Here is a 14,698-nt window from a genome sequence, read left to right on the forward strand (position 1 = left end):
CTGAAAGCACAAGTATTTGGCTTGCCCAGGCTGGCCAATCGTCCTCTCCCGTTTAATTTTCTAGGACAGGTTGAAGATAAAAGGGAGAATCTAACCTGCAACCATGCAGATAGGGTCCAGTCCGGTACAGGTGGAGAACGCCTAAAGTTTCTGCCTTAGTTTTACCTACAGTTCAATGCTCTTTGACCGGAAACAAGGGCCTTGCAAAAAGACACCGCCCGAAAGGTTTCCTTAACCCTGGACCAACACGCTTCCAGTATTCTTAATCAGTGACTGGGTTACAAATAAAGACAGTTCACCTTGAGCCTCATGTTGCCAGGTCCAGCAGAAGAAACCCAGGCAAAAAAACGAGGTAGAGTCCACTCTGGATTACAGGCAAGTGAAGAACGAGCGGCGCGTGCCAATCACTGATTGTTCTACCCAGGCTGCGTGATGACACAAAAGCTCTCTATGGTGTCAATGGGCCCGTGACTCACTTTCTCAACTCTAACGCATCTCAGTCTGCATGTAAGAAGCCATCACTTATCTGCTGTTGAAAACACATTGCTCAGTCTCCTCAGAGACTCTCAAAAATTGCCAGTGCTGACTGTATTTCAAGTCATCGTGGCGGGGTATTGGGAAAAGTTTTCAATTAGCAATAATCACTCTATCGAAAAGCCAGTGGCGTGCAAAACACACCTCAAAAACTTCCACCCGGTGCCAAAAAAAAGTGCCCACACATAGAGAGTGAAACACAAAAACGTGCAACGGGTGTACAGAGTCCTCCACTAGGGAAGGACCTTACCCTGATCCCCCGGGGCGTTAGGCTCCGGACAGGGACTGAGGTACTCAGACAAAGGGTCCATCTGGCCGAAACCAGGCGGACCCCCACAACTGGAAGGACTGCCGAAGCAGACCAACCCAAGTACAGTGGGGCTCTCCCGAAGAGAGACCCCTCAAAGGAGAGGGCGAACCAAGCCAAAAGGCCTATGTCCACCCCCTCCCAAGACTTTCAGAGTAGGCCCGAGGACCCACACCCTACTCGCCACACAGTGACAAACGTGTATACAAAACAACCAAAAAAAGGACAAAAAGGTGACAAACAGGGGTAAAAGAAAGAGTGGGGAAGATAGTGAGATGGGAGAGTGAAAGTGGCCATTGTGCTATACAATGGCCGGCCCTCCGGCCAGGCATAAAAATTTCCCCTGGTCCTGGCCAAAAGGCCCGGCCCAAGAGGCAGGTGCGAAAAACGTGTGTTGTGGTGAAGTGACCATGGTGCCATAAAATCAAGTGCTTTCACACCGTGACTATACGGCACCCCTGAACTGCCACTTCAGGGGCACATTCATCACTGGCTTTTCGAAAAAGCCCTGACCCACAGCCCAGACCACAGCAGCCCCCACCCCAGGCAGAAAGGTATGGAGTTCTGGAAGCTTGGAGAGAGCCCTTGCCATCAGGCTTCACCGTCGTTCCATCCCTCCTACCTAATTACATTTGGGAAATACTGGCCGCTCCCCCGGTGGGAGCAAGGGGAGCCAGCGTTCTCTCCCAAATAACTGTCCAGAGCTAGAGCTGCCCCAATCCAGGCCAGAAGGCCAGGATCCCGACCCTCCGCCAAGACCGAATGGTTCTCCGTCCCCATCAGAAGGCTTCCCTTTCGGCTACAAACCGCTCCGGGTTACCTTCACTCCAGCAGGTTTTGCATAGCAACCGCAATCCCATCTCTATCTCGCCATAGATCAGGGACAGAAGCAAGCGCCACCTCCTGGAAACTGATAAGAACAGATACTAGATTTGATCTTAGCCAAAGGGCCGAGAAGCAATTAGCAATAATCACGCCTCAGTTGAACCTCATTGGCTATGATACTGCCACTGCGCAAAGCTAACCAAATCAGTGCCTGCCAACATCTGCCCTTCCTTGGAGGAGAAATTGACATTGAGGAGAGACACATAAGTGTCATCCAGTGGGCCGCTGAGCATTCTGGGACTTGGCATGTTAATGAGACAGGGACGATGCCTAAGTGGGCATTGTTTACCCACTGAATAGTGTTAGCATTTGAAAGAACTAAGGAGAATCTAAAGGGACAGGGCCCTAGATGTCAGATGCGTTTCTCCCACAGCAGTCCTGAAAGGCCACTGGGAGCGTATGTGTTTGAACAGCTATGCTGCTGAGAAAAGACCAAGGTGGAAGGATTTGGGGCCTTTGTTGAAAGTTCGCTAGATAACATGCCTGAACTGGAGCCCAGGTAAGCTGCCATAGACAAGGGTTGTTGGGAAACAGTTGGTCAAGCAATCACCTTCAGCCACCTTTATTTCTGGCAGATTCTAGGAGCCTAGAAAGGGGGAAGTTAGGACATTTCATCTCTCTGAGCCAGTGAGCATTCCCGGCAGATGTGCATAAAGACTGCCCTATTGGCAGCTCAAAGGCCTCATAGGTAAGTGAAAGGCACCGCCCGAACAGGGACTTGAACCCTGGACCCTCAGATTAAAAGTCTGATGCTCTACCGACTGAGCTATCCGGGCTCTCAAAGCTCCTCCTCCATAGCGGTCCAAGCTGCTTGAATCTTGACATGTATGGTGGAAAAAGACCATTCAGCCAAGGGGACCGGGTGCCTGAAAGCACAAGTATTTGGCTTGCCCAGGCTGGCCAATCGTCCTCTCCCGTTTAATTTTCTAGGACAGGTTGAAGATAAAAGGGAGAATCTAACCTGCAACCATGCAGATAGGGTCCAGTCCGGTACAGGTGGAGAACGCCTAAAGTTTCTGCCTTAGTTTTACCTACAGTTCAATGCTCTTTGACCGGAAACAAGGGCCTTGCAAAAAGACACCGCCCGAAAGGCTTCCTTAACCCTGGACCAACACGCTTCCAGTATTCTTAATCAGTGACTGGGTTACAAATAAAGACAGTTCACCTTGAGCCTCATGTTGCCAGGTCCAGCAGAAGAAACCCAGGCAAAAAAACGAGGTAGAGTCCACTCTGGATTACAGGCAAGTGAAGAACGAGCGGCGCGTGCCAATCACTGATTGTTCTACCCAGGCTGCGTGATGACACAAAAGCTCTCTATGGTGTCAATGGGCCCGTGACTCACTTTCTCAACTCTAACGCATCTCAGTCTGCATGTAAGAAGCCATCACTTATCTGCTGTTGAAAACACATTGCTCAGTCTCCTCAGAGACTCTCAAAAATTGCCAGTGCTGACTGTATTTCAAGTCATCGTGGCGGGGTATTGGGAAAAGTTTTCAATTAGCAATAATCACTCTATCGAAAAGCCAGTGGCGTGCAAAACACACCTCAAAAACTTCCACCCGGTGCCAAAAAAAAGTGCCCACACATAGAGAGTGAAACACAAAAACGTGCAACGGGTGTACAGAGTCCTCCACTAGGGAAGGACCTTACCCTGATCCCCCGGGGCGTTAGGCTCCAGACAGGGACTGAGGTACTCAGACAAAGGGTCCATCCGGCCGAAACCAGGCGGACCCCCACAACTGGAAGGACTGCCGAAGCAGACCAACCCAAGTACAGTGGGGCTCTCCCGAAGAGAGACCCCTCAAAGGAGAGGGCGAACCAAGCCAAAAGGCCTATGTCCACCCCCTCCCAAGACTTTCAGAGTAGGCCCGAGGACCCACACCCTACTCGCCACACAGTGACAAAACGTGTATACAAAGACAACCAAAAAAAAGACAAAAAGGTGACAAACAGGGGTAAAAGAAAGAGTGGGGAAGATAGTGAGATGGGAGAGTGAAAGTGGCCATTGTGCTATACAATGGCCGGCCCTCCGGCCAGGCATAAAAATTTCCCCTGGTCCTGGCCAAAAGGCCCGGCCCAAGAGGCAGGTGCGAAAAACGTGTGTTGTGGTGAAGAGACCATGGTGCCATAAAATCAAGTGCTTTCACACCGTGACTATACGGCACCCCTGAACTGCCACTTCAGGGGCACATTCACCACTGGCTTTTCGAAAAAGCCCTGACCACCCAGCCCAGACCACAGCAGACCCCACCACAGACAGGAAGGTTATGGAGATCAGGAAGCCGGAAAGAGCCCTTTACCATCAGGCTCTGCCGTCGCTCCCATCACTCCTCCTAATTACATTGGGGAAGTACTTGCCACTCCCTCCCCCACCTGCAAGGCAGGAGTAAGCGTTCTCTCCCAAATAACTGTCTGGAGCTAGATCCGCCCCAATCCAGGCCAGAAGACCAGGGTCCCGACCCTCTGGTTCAGACCCCGTGGTTCTCCATCCCCATCAGAAGGCTTCCTTTTCGGCTACAAACCGCTCCAGGTCACCTTCACTCCAGCAGGTTTTGCATAGCAACCGCAATCCCATCTCTATTTCGCCATAGATCAGGGACGGAAGCAAGCGCCACCTCCTGGAAACTGATAAGAATAGATACTACACTTGATCTTCGCCAAAAGGCCGAGAAGCAATTAGCAATAATCACTCTCTATCGAAAAGCCAGTGGCGTGCAAAACACACCTCAAAAACTTCCACCCGGTGCCAAAAAAAAGTGCCCACACATAGAGAGTGAAACACAAAAACGTGCAACGGGTGTACAGAGTCCTCCACTAGGGAAGGACCTTACCCTGATCCCCCGGGGCGTTAGGCTCCAGACAGGGACTGAGGTACTCAGACAAAGGGGTCCATCCGGCCGAAACCAGGCGGACCCCCACAACTGGAAGGACTGCCGAAGCAGACCAACCCAAGTACAGTGGGGCTCTCCCGAAGAGAGACCCCTCAAAGGAGAGGGCGAACCAAGCCAAAAGGCCTATGTCCACCCCCTCCCAAGACTTTCAGAGTAGGCCCGAGGACCCACACCCTACTCGCCACACAGTGACAAAACGTGTATACAAAGACAACCAAAAAAAAGACAAAAAGGTGACAAACAGGGGTAAAAGAAAGAGTGGGGAAGATGGTGAGATGGGAGAGTGAAAGTGGCCATTGTGCTATACAATGGCCAGCCCTCCGGCCAGGCATAAAAATTTCCCCTGGTCCTGGCCAAAAGGCCCGGCCCAAGAGGCAGGTGCGAAAAACGTGTGTTGTGGTGAAGTGACCATGGTGCCATAAAATCAAGTGCTTTCACACCGTGACTATATGGCACCCCTGAACTGCCACTTCAGGGGCACATTCACCACTGGCTTTTCGAAAAAGCCCTGACCACCCAGCCCAGACCACAGCAGACCCCACCACAGACAGGAAGGATATGGAGATCAGGAAGCCGGAAAGAGCCCTTTACCATCAGGCTCTGCCGTCGCTCCCATCACTCCTCCTAATTACATTCGGGAAGTACTTGCCACTCCCTCCCCCCCTTGCAAGGCAGGAGTAAGCGTTCTCTCCCAAATAACTGTCTGGAGCTAGATCCACCCCAATCCAGGCCAGAAGGCCAGGGTCCCGACCCTCTGGTTCAGACCCCGTGATTCTCCATCCCCATCAGAAGGCTTCCCTTTCGGCTACAAACCGCTCCAGGTCACCTTCACTCCAGCAGGTTTTGCATAGCAACCGCAATCCCATCTCTATTTCGCCATAGATCAGGGACGGAAGCAAGCGCCACCTCCTGGAAACTGATAAGAATAGATACTACACTTGATCTTCGCCAAAAGGCCGAGAAGCAATTAGCAATAATCACGCCTCAGTTGAACCTCATTGGCTATGATACTGCCACTGCGCAAAGCTAACCAAATCAGTGCCTGCCAACATCTGCCCTTCCTTGGAGGAGAAATTGACATTGAGGAGAGACACATAAGTGTCATCCAGTGGGCCGCTGAGCATTCTGGGACTTGGCATGTTAATGAGACAGGGACGATGCCTAAGTGGGCATTGTTTACCCACTGAATAGTGTTAGCATTTGAAAGAACTAAGGAGAATCTAAAGGGACAGGGCCCTAGATGTCAGATGCGTTTCTCCCACAGCAGTCCTGAAAGGCCACTGGGAGCGTATGTGTTTGAACAGCTATGCTGCTGAGAAAAGACCAAGGTGGAAGGATTTGGGGCCTTTGTTGAAAGTTCGCTAGATAACATGCCTGAACTGGAGCCCAGGTAAGCTGCCATAGACAAGGGTTGTTGGGAAACAGTTGGTCAAGCAATCACCTTCAGCCACCTTTATTTCTGGCAGATTCCAGGAGCCTAGAAAGGGGGAAGTTAGGGCATTTCATCTCTCTGAGCCAGTGAGCATTCCCGGCAGATGTGCATAAAGACTGCCCTATTGGCAGCTCAAAGGCCTCATAGGTAAGTGAAAGGCACCGCCCGAACAGGGACTTGAACCCTGGACCCTCAGATTAAAAGTCTGATGCTCTACCGACTGAGCTATCCGGGCTCTCAAAGCTCCTCCTCCATAGCGGTCCAAGCTGCTTGAATCTTGACATGTATGGTGGAAAAAGACCATTCAGCCAAGGGGACCGGGTGCCTGAAAGCACAAGTATTTGGCTTGCCCAGGCTGGCCAATCGTCCTCTCCCGTTTAATTTTCTAGGACAGGTTGAAGATAAAAGGGAGAATCTAACCTGCAACCATGCAGATAGGGTCCAGTCCGGTACAGGTGGAGAACGCCTAAAGTTTCTGCCTTAGTTTTACCTACAGTTCAATGCTCTTTGACCGGAAACAAGGGCCTTGCAAAAAGACACCGCCCGAAAGGCTTCCTTAACCCTGGACCAACACGCTTCCAGTATTCTTAATCAGTGACTGGGTTACAAATAAAGACAGTTCACCTTGAGCCTCATGTTGCCAGGTCCAGCAGAAGAAACCCAGGCAAAAAAACGAGGTAGAGTCCACTCTGGATTACAGGCAAGTGAAGAACGAGCGGCGCGTGCCAATCACTGATTGTTCTACCCAGGCTGCGTGATGACACAAAAGCTCTCTATGGTGTCAATGGGCCCGTGACTCACTTTCTCAACTCTAACGCATCTCAGTCTGCATGTAAGAAGCCATCACTTATCTGCTGTTGAAAACACATTGCTCAGTCTCCTCAGAGACTCTCAAAAATTGCCAGTGCTGACTGTATTTCAAGTCATCGTGGCGGGGTATTGGGAAAAGTTTTCAATTAGCAATAATCACGCCTCAGTTGAACCTCATTGGCTATGATACTGCCACTGCGCAAAGCTAACCAAATCAGTGCCTGCCAACATCTGCCCTTCCTTGGAGGAGAAATTGACATTGAGGAGAGACACATAAGTGTCATCCAGTGGGCCGCTGAGCATTCTGGGACTTGGCATGTTAATGAGACAGGGACGATGCCTAAGTGGGCATTGTTTACCCACTGAATAGTGTTAGCATTTGAAAGAACTAAGGAGAATCTAAAGGGACAGGGCCCTAGATGTCAGATGCGTTTCTCCCACAGCAGTCCTGAAAGGCCACTGGGAGCGTATGTGTTTGAACAGCTATGCTGCTGAGAAAAGACCAAGGTGGAAGGATTTGGGGCCTTTGTTGAAAGTTCGCTAGATAACATGCCTGAACTGGAGCCCAGGTAAGCTGCCATAGACAAGGGTTGTTGGGAAACAGTTGGTCAAGCAATCACCTTCAGCCACCTTTATTTCTGGCAGATTCTAGGAGCCTAGAAAGGGGGAAGTTAGGACATTTCATCTCTCTGAGCCAGTGAGCATTCCCGGCAGATGTGCATAAAGACTGCCCTATTGGCAGCTCAAAGGCCTCATAGGTAAGTGAAAGGCACCGCCCGAACAGGGACTTGAACCCTGGACCCTCAGATTAAAAGTCTGATGCTCTACCGACTGAGCTATCCGGGCTCTCAAAGCTCCTCCTCCATAGCGGTCCAAGCTGCTTGAATCTTGACATGTATGGTGGAAAAAGACCATTCAGCCAAGGGGACCGGGTGCCTGAAAGCACAAGTATTTGGCTTGCCCAGGCTGGCCAATCGTCCTCTCCCGTTTAATTTTCTAGGACAGGTTGAAGATAAAAGGGAGAATCTAACCTGCAACCATGCAGATAGGGTCCAGTCCGGTACAGGTGGAGAACGCCTAAAGTTTCTGCCTTAGTTTTACCTACAGTTCAATGCTCTTTGACCGGAAACAAGGGCCTTGCAAAAAGACACCGCCCGAAAGGCTTCCTTAACCCTGGACCAACACGCTTCCAGTATTCTTAATCAGTGACTGGGTTACAAATAAAGACAGTTCACCTTGAGCCTCATGTTGCCAGGTCCAGCAGAAGAAACCCAGGCAAAAAAACGAGGTAGAGTCCACTCTGGATTACAGGCAAGTGAAGAACGAGCGGCGCGTGCCAATCACTGATTGTTCTACCCAGGCTGCGTGATGACACAAAAGCTCTCTATGGTGTCAATGGGCCCGTGACTCACTTTCTCAACTCTAACGCATCTCAGTCTGCATGTAAGAAGCCATCACTTATCTGCTGTTGAAAACACATTGCTCAGTCTCCTCAGAGACTCTCAAAAATTGCCAGTGCTGACTGTATTTCAAGTCATCGTGGCGGGGTATTGGGAAAAGTTTTCAATTAGCAATAATCACTCTATCGAAAAGCCAGTGGCGTGCAAAACACACCTCAAAAACTTCCACCCGGTGCCAAAAAAAAGTGCCCACACATAGAGAGTGAAACACAAAAACGTGCAACGGGTGTACAGAGTCCTCCACTAGGGAAGGACCTTACCCTGATCCCCCGGGGCGTTAGGCTCCAGACAGGGACTGAGGTACTCAGACAAAGGGTCCATCTGGCCGAAACCAGGCGGACCCCCACAACTGGAAGGACTGCCGAAGCAGACCAACCCAAGTACAGTGGGGCTCTCCCGAAGAGAGACCCCTCAAAGGAGAGGGCGAACCAAGCCAAAAGGCCTATGTCCACCCCCTCCCAAGACTTTCAGAGTAGGCCCGAGGACCCACACCCTACTCGCCACACAGTGACAAACGTGTATACAAAACAACCAAAAAAAGGACAAAAAGGTGACAAACAGGGGTAAAAGAAAGAGTGGGGAAGATAGTGAGATGGGAGAGTGAAAGTGGCCATTGTGCTATACAATGGCCGGCCCTCCGGCCAGGCATAAAAATTTCCCCTGGTCCTGGCCAAAAGGCCCGGCCCAAGAGGCAGGTGCGAAAAACGTGTGTTGTGGTGAAGTGACCATGGTGCCATAAAATCAAGTGCTTTCACACCGTGACTATACGGCACCCCTGAACTGCCACTTCAGGGGCACATTCACCACTGGCTTTTCGAAAAAGCCCTGACCCACAGCCCAGACCACAGCAGCCCCCACCCCAGGCAGAAAGGTATGGAGTTCTGGAAGCTTGGAGAGTGCCCTTGCCATCAGGCTTCACCGTCGTTCCGTCCCTCCTACCTAATTACATTTGGGAAATACTGGCCGCTCCCCCGGTGGGAGCAAGGGGAGCCAGCGTTCTCTCCCAAATAACTGTCCAGAGCTAGAGCTGCCCCAATCCAGGCCAGAAGGCCAGGATCCCGACCCTCCGCCAAGACCGAATGGTTCTCCGTCCCCATCAGAAGGCTTCCCTTTCGGCTACAAACCGCTCCGGGTTACCTTCACTCCAGCAGGTTTTGCATAGCAACCGCAATCCCATCTCTATCTCGCCATAGATCAGGGACAGAAGCAAGCGCCACCTCCTGGAAACTGATAAGAACAGATACTAGATTCGATCTTAGCCAAAGGGCCGAGAAGCAATTAGCAATAATCACGCCTCAGTTGAACTTCATTGGCTATGATACTGCCACTGCGCAAAGCTAACCAAATCAGTGCCTGCCAACATCTGCCCTTCCTTGGAGGAGAAATTGACATTGAGGAGAGACACATAAGTGTCATCCAGTGGGCCGCTGAGCATTCTGGGACTTGGCATGTTAATGAGACAGGGACGATGCCTAAGTGGGCATTGTTTACCCACTGAATAGTGTTAGCATTTGAAAGAACTAAGGAGAATCTAAAGGGACAGGGCCCTAGATGTCAGATGCGTTTCTCCCACAGCAGTCCTGAAAGGCCACTGGGAGCGTATGTGTTTGAACAGCTATGCTGCTGAGAAAAGACCAAGGTGGAAGGATTTGGGGCCTTTGTTGAAAGTTCGCTAGATAACATGCCTGAACTGGAGCCCAGGTAAGCTGCCATAGACAAGGGTTGTTGGGAAACAGTTGGTCAAGCAATCACCTTCAGCCACCTTTATTTCTGGCAGATTCCAGGAGCCTAGAAAGGGGGAAGTTAGGGCATTTCATCTCTCTGAGCCAGTGAGCATTCCCGGCAGATGTGCATAAAGACTGCCCTATTGGCAGCTCAAAGGCCTCATAGGTAAGTGAAAGGCACCGCCCGAACAGGGACTTGAACCCTGGACCCTCAGATTAAAAGTCTGATGCTCTACCGACTGAGCTATCCGGGCTCTCAAAGCTCCTCCTCCATAGCGGTCCAAGCTGCTTGAATCTTGACATGTATGGTGGAAAAAGACCATTCAGCCAAGGGGACCGGGTGCCTGAAAGCACAAGTATTTGGCTTGCCCAGGCTGGCCAATCGTCCTCTCCCGTTTAATTTTCTAGGACAGGTTGAAGATAAAAGGGAGAATCTAACCTGCAACCATGCAGATAGGGTCCAGTCCGGTACAGGTGGAGAACGCCTAAAGTTTCTGCCTTAGTTTTACCTACAGTTCAATGCTCTTTGACCGGAAACAAGGGCCTTGCAAAAAGACACCGCCCGAAAGGCTTCCTTAACCCTGGACCAACACGCTTCCAGTATTCTTAATCAGTGACTGGGTTACAAATAAAGACAGTTCACCTTGAGCCTCATGTTGCCAGGTCCAGCAGAAGAAACCCAGGCAAAAAAACGAGGTAGAGTCCACTCTGGATTACAGGCAAGTGAAGAACGAGCGGCGCGTGCCAATCACTGATTGTTCTACCCAGGCTGCGTGATGACACAAAAGCTCTCTATGGTGTCAATGGGCCCGTGACTCACTTTCTCAACTCTAACGCATCTCAGTCTGCATGTAAGAAGCCGTCACTTATCTGCTGTTGAAAACACATTGCTCAGTCTCCTCAGAGACTCTCAAAAATTGCCAGTGCTGACTGTATTTCAAGTCATCGTGGCGGGGTATTGGGAAAAGTTTTCAATTAGCAATAATCACGCCTCAGTTGAACCTCATTGGCTATGATACTGCCACTGCGCAAAGCTAACCAAATCAGTGCCTGCCAACATCTGCCCTTCCTTGGAGGAGAAATTGACATTGAGGAGAGACACATAAGTGTCATCCAGTGGGCCGCTGAGCATTCTGGGACTTGGCATGTTAATGAGACAGGGACGATGCCTAAGTGGGCATTGTTTACCCACTGAATAGTGTTAGCATTTGAAAGAACTAAGGAGAATCTAAAGGGACAGGGCCCTAGATGTCAGATGCGTTTCTCCCACAGCAGTCCTGAAAGGCCACTGGGAGCGTATGTGTTTGAACAGCTATGCTGCTGAGAAAAGACCAAGGTGGAAGGATTTGGGGCCTTTGTTGAAAGTTCGCTAGATAACATGCCTGAACTGGAGCCCAGGTAAGCTGCCATAGACAAGGGTTGTTGGGAAACAGTTGGTCAAGCAATCACCTTCAGCCACCTTTATTTCTGGCAGATTCCAGGAGCCTAGAAAGGGGGAAGTTAGGGCATTTCATCTCTCTGAGCCAGTGAGCATTCCCGGCAGATGTGCATAAAGACTGCCCTATTGGCAGCTCAAAGGCCTCATAGGTAAGTGAAAGGCACCGCCCGAACAGGGACTTGAACCCTGGACCCTCAGATTAAAAGTCTGATGCTCTACCGACTGAGCTATCCAGGCTCTCAAAGCTCCTCCTCCATAGCGGTCCAAGCTGCTTGAATCTTGACATGTATGGTGGAAAAAGACCATTCAGCCAAGGGGACCGGGTGCCTGAAAGCACAAGTATTTGGCTTGCCCAGGCTGGCCAATCGTCCTCTCCCGTTTAATTTTCTAGGACAGGTTGAAGATAAAAGGGAGAATCTAACCTGCAACCATGCAGATAGGGTCCAGTCCGGTACAGGTGGAGAACGCCTAAAGTTTCTGCCTTAGTTTTACCTACAGTTCAATGCTCTTTGACCGGAAACAAGGGCCTTGCAAAAAGACACCGAACGAAAGGCTTCCTTAACCCTGGACCAACACGCTTCCAGTATTCTTAATCAGTGACTGGGTTACAAATAAAGACAGTTCACCTTGAGCCTCATGTTGCCAGGTCCAGCAGAAGAAACCCAGGCAAAAAAACGAGGTAGAGTCCACTCTGGATTACAGGCAAGTGAAGAACGAGCGGCGCGTGCCAATCACTGATTGTTCTACCCAGGCTGCGTGATGACACAAAAGCTCTCTATGGTGTCAATGGGCCCGTGACTCACTTTCTCAACTCTAACGCATCTCAGTCTGCATGTAAGAAGCCGTCACTTATCTGCTGTTGAAAACACATTGCTCAGTCTCCTCAGAGACTCTCAAAAATTGCCAGTGCTGACTGTATTTCAAGTCATCGTGGCGGGGTATTGGGAAAAGTTTTCAATTAGCAATAATCACGCCTCAGTTGAACCTCATTGGCTATGATACTGCCACTGCGCAAAGCTATCCAAATCAGTGCCTGCCAACATCTGCCCTTCCTTGGAGGAGAAATTGACATTGAGGAGAGACACATAAGTGTCATCCAGTGGGCCGCTGAGCATTCTGGGACTTGGCATGTTAATGAGACAGGGACGATGCCTAAGTGGGCATTGTTTACCCACTGAATAGTGTTAGCATTTGAAAGAACTAAGGAGAATCTAAAGGGACAGGGCCCTAGATGTCAGATGCGTTTCTCCCACAGCAGTCCTGAAAGGCCACTGGGAGCGTATGTGTTTGAACAGCTATGCTGCTGAGAAAAGACCAAGGTGGAAGGATTTGGGGCCTTTGTTGAAAGTTCGCTAGATAACATGCCTGAACTGGAGCCCAGGTAAGCTGCCATAGACAAGGGTTGTTGGGAAACAGTTGGTCAAGCAATCACCTTCAGCCACCTTTATTTCTGGCAGATTCCAGGAGCCTAGAAAGGGGGAAGTTAGGACATTTCATCTCTCTGAGCCAGTGAGCATTCCCGGCAGATGTGCATAAAGACTGCCCTATTGGCAGCTCAAAGGCCTCATAGGTAAGTGAAAGGCACCGCCCGAACAGGGACTTGAACCCTGGACCCTCAGATTAAAAGTCTGATGCTCTACCGACTGAGCTATCCGGGCTCTCAAAGCTCCTCCTCCATAGCGGTCCAAGCTGCTTGAATCTTGACATGTATGGTGGAAAAAGACCATTCAGCCAAGGGGACCGGGTGCCTGAAAGCACAAGTATTTGGCTTGCCCAGGCTGGCCAATCGTCCTCTCCCGTTTAATTTTCTAGGACAGGTTGAAGATAAAAGGGAGAATCTAACCTGCAACCATGCAGATAGGGTCCAGTCCGGTACAGGTGGAGAACGCCTAAAGTTTCTGCCTTAGTTTTACCTACAGTTCAATGCTCTTTGACCGGAAACAAGGGCCTTGCAAAAAGACACCGCCCGAAAGGCTTCCTTAACCCTGGACCAACACGCTTCCAGTATTCTTAATCAGTGACTGGGTTACAAATAAAGACAGTTCACCTTGAGCCTCATGTTGCCAGGTCCAGCAGAAGAAACCCAGGCAAAAAAACGAGGTAGAGTCCACTCTGGATTACAGGCAAGTGAAGAACGAGCGGCGCGTGCCAATCACTGATTGTTCTACCCAGGCTGCGTGATGACACAAAAGCTCTCTATGGTGTCAATGGGCCCGTGACTCACTTTCTCAACTCTAACGCATCTCAGTCTGCATGTAAGAAGCCGTCACTTATCTGCTGTTGAAAACACATTGCTCAGTCTCCTCAGAGACTCTCAAAAATTGCCAGTGCTGACTGTATTTCAAGTCATCGTGGCGGGGTATTGGGAAAAGTTTTCAATTAGCAATAATCACGCCTCAGTTGAACCTCATTGGCTATGATACTGCCACTGCGCAAAGCTAACCAAATCAGTGCCTGCCAACATCTGCCCTTCCTTGGAGGAGAAATTGACATTGAGGAGAGACACATAAGTGTCATCCAGTGGGCCGCTGAGCATTCTGGGACTTGGCATGTTAATGAGACAGGGACGATGCCTAAGTGGGCATTGTTTACCCACTGAATAGTGTTAGCATTTGAAAGAACTAAGGAGAATCTAAAGGGACAGGGCCCTAGATGTCAGATGCGTTTCTCCCACAGCAGTCCTGAAAGGCCACTGGGAGCGTATGTGTTTGAACAGCTATGCTGCTGAGAAAAGACCAAGGTGGAAGGATTTGGGGCCTTTGTTGAAAGTTCGCTAGATAACATGCCTGAACTGGAGCCCAGGTAAGCTGCCATAGACAAGGGTTGTTGGGAAACAGTTGGTCAAGCAATCACCTTCAGCCACCTTTATTTCTGGCAGATTCCAGGAGCCTAGAAAGGGGGAAGTTAGGGCATTTCATCTCTCTGAGCCAGTGAGCATTCCCGGCAGATGTGCATAAAGACTGCCCTATTGGCAGCTCAAAGGCCTCATAGGTAAGTGAAAGGCACCGCCCGAACAGGGACTTGAACCCTGGACCCTCAGATTAAAAGTCTGATGCTCTACCGACTGAGCTATCCGGGCTCTCAAAGCCTCTCCATAGCGGTCCAAGCTGCTTGAATCTTGACACGTATGGTGGAAAAAGACCATTCAGCCAAGGGGACCGGGTGCCTGAAAGCACAAGTATTTGGCTTGCCCAGGCTGGCCAATCGTCCTCTCCCG

The 14,698-nt window shown here is 50.3% G+C and overlaps 10 non-coding genes and 7 pseudogenes across 10 annotated transcripts; all 17 read right to left on the reverse strand.

Annotated features, from left to right (window-relative positions):
• Positions 1-551: 551 nt before the first annotated feature.
• On the reverse strand, positions 552-673 carry LOC141135659 (U4 spliceosomal RNA; annotated as a pseudogene).
• Positions 674-1,798: 1,125 nt separating this feature from the next.
• LOC141135453 (U4 spliceosomal RNA) lies at positions 1,799-1,863 on the reverse strand (annotated as a pseudogene).
• A 566-nt stretch (positions 1,864-2,429) lies between these two features.
• Positions 2,430-2,502, reverse strand: TRNAK-UUU (transfer RNA lysine (anticodon UUU)). The gene has a single exon. It is a non-coding gene; the product is annotated as a tRNA-Lys (tRNA).
• Positions 2,503-3,143: 641 nt separating this feature from the next.
• On the reverse strand, positions 3,144-3,265 carry LOC141135661 (U4 spliceosomal RNA; annotated as a pseudogene).
• Positions 3,266-4,270: 1,005 nt separating this feature from the next.
• Positions 4,271-4,403, reverse strand: LOC141135922 (U2 spliceosomal RNA; annotated as a pseudogene).
• Positions 4,404-5,580: 1,177 nt separating this feature from the next.
• Positions 5,581-5,645, reverse strand: LOC141135376 (U4 spliceosomal RNA; annotated as a pseudogene).
• Positions 5,646-6,211: 566 nt separating this feature from the next.
• TRNAK-UUU (transfer RNA lysine (anticodon UUU)) lies at positions 6,212-6,284 on the reverse strand. Its single transcript has one exon. It is a non-coding gene; the product is annotated as a tRNA-Lys (tRNA).
• A 641-nt stretch (positions 6,285-6,925) lies between these two features.
• LOC141135195 (U4 spliceosomal RNA) lies at positions 6,926-7,066 on the reverse strand. Its single transcript, XR_012243480.1, has one exon. It is a non-coding gene; the product is annotated as a U4 spliceosomal RNA (small nuclear RNA).
• Positions 7,067-7,632: 566 nt separating this feature from the next.
• Positions 7,633-7,705, reverse strand: TRNAK-UUU (transfer RNA lysine (anticodon UUU)). Its single transcript has one exon. It is a non-coding gene; the product is annotated as a tRNA-Lys (tRNA).
• A 641-nt stretch (positions 7,706-8,346) lies between these two features.
• LOC141135662 (U4 spliceosomal RNA) lies at positions 8,347-8,468 on the reverse strand (annotated as a pseudogene).
• A 1,125-nt stretch (positions 8,469-9,593) lies between these two features.
• Positions 9,594-9,658, reverse strand: LOC141135290 (U4 spliceosomal RNA; annotated as a pseudogene).
• A 566-nt stretch (positions 9,659-10,224) lies between these two features.
• On the reverse strand, positions 10,225-10,297 carry TRNAK-UUU (transfer RNA lysine (anticodon UUU)). Its single transcript has one exon. It is a non-coding gene; the product is annotated as a tRNA-Lys (tRNA).
• A 641-nt stretch (positions 10,298-10,938) lies between these two features.
• On the reverse strand, positions 10,939-11,079 carry LOC141135196 (U4 spliceosomal RNA). Its single transcript, XR_012243481.1, has one exon. It is a non-coding gene; the product is annotated as a U4 spliceosomal RNA (small nuclear RNA).
• A 1,280-nt stretch (positions 11,080-12,359) lies between these two features.
• LOC141135198 (U4 spliceosomal RNA) lies at positions 12,360-12,500 on the reverse strand. Its single transcript, XR_012243482.1, has one exon. It is a non-coding gene; the product is annotated as a U4 spliceosomal RNA (small nuclear RNA).
• A 566-nt stretch (positions 12,501-13,066) lies between these two features.
• Positions 13,067-13,139, reverse strand: TRNAK-UUU (transfer RNA lysine (anticodon UUU)). Its single transcript has one exon. It is a non-coding gene; the product is annotated as a tRNA-Lys (tRNA).
• Positions 13,140-13,780: 641 nt separating this feature from the next.
• On the reverse strand, positions 13,781-13,921 carry LOC141135199 (U4 spliceosomal RNA). Its single transcript, XR_012243483.1, has one exon. It is a non-coding gene; the product is annotated as a U4 spliceosomal RNA (small nuclear RNA).
• Positions 13,922-14,487: 566 nt separating this feature from the next.
• TRNAK-UUU (transfer RNA lysine (anticodon UUU)) lies at positions 14,488-14,560 on the reverse strand. Its single transcript has one exon. It is a non-coding gene; the product is annotated as a tRNA-Lys (tRNA).
• Positions 14,561-14,698: the final 138 nt, after the last annotated feature.

This window comes from Aquarana catesbeiana, linkage group LG03 (assembly GCF_042186555.1).
Source record: "Aquarana catesbeiana isolate 2022-GZ linkage group LG03, ASM4218655v1, whole genome shotgun sequence".
Lineage (NCBI taxonomy): Eukaryota > Metazoa > Chordata > Amphibia > Anura > Ranidae > Aquarana > Aquarana catesbeiana.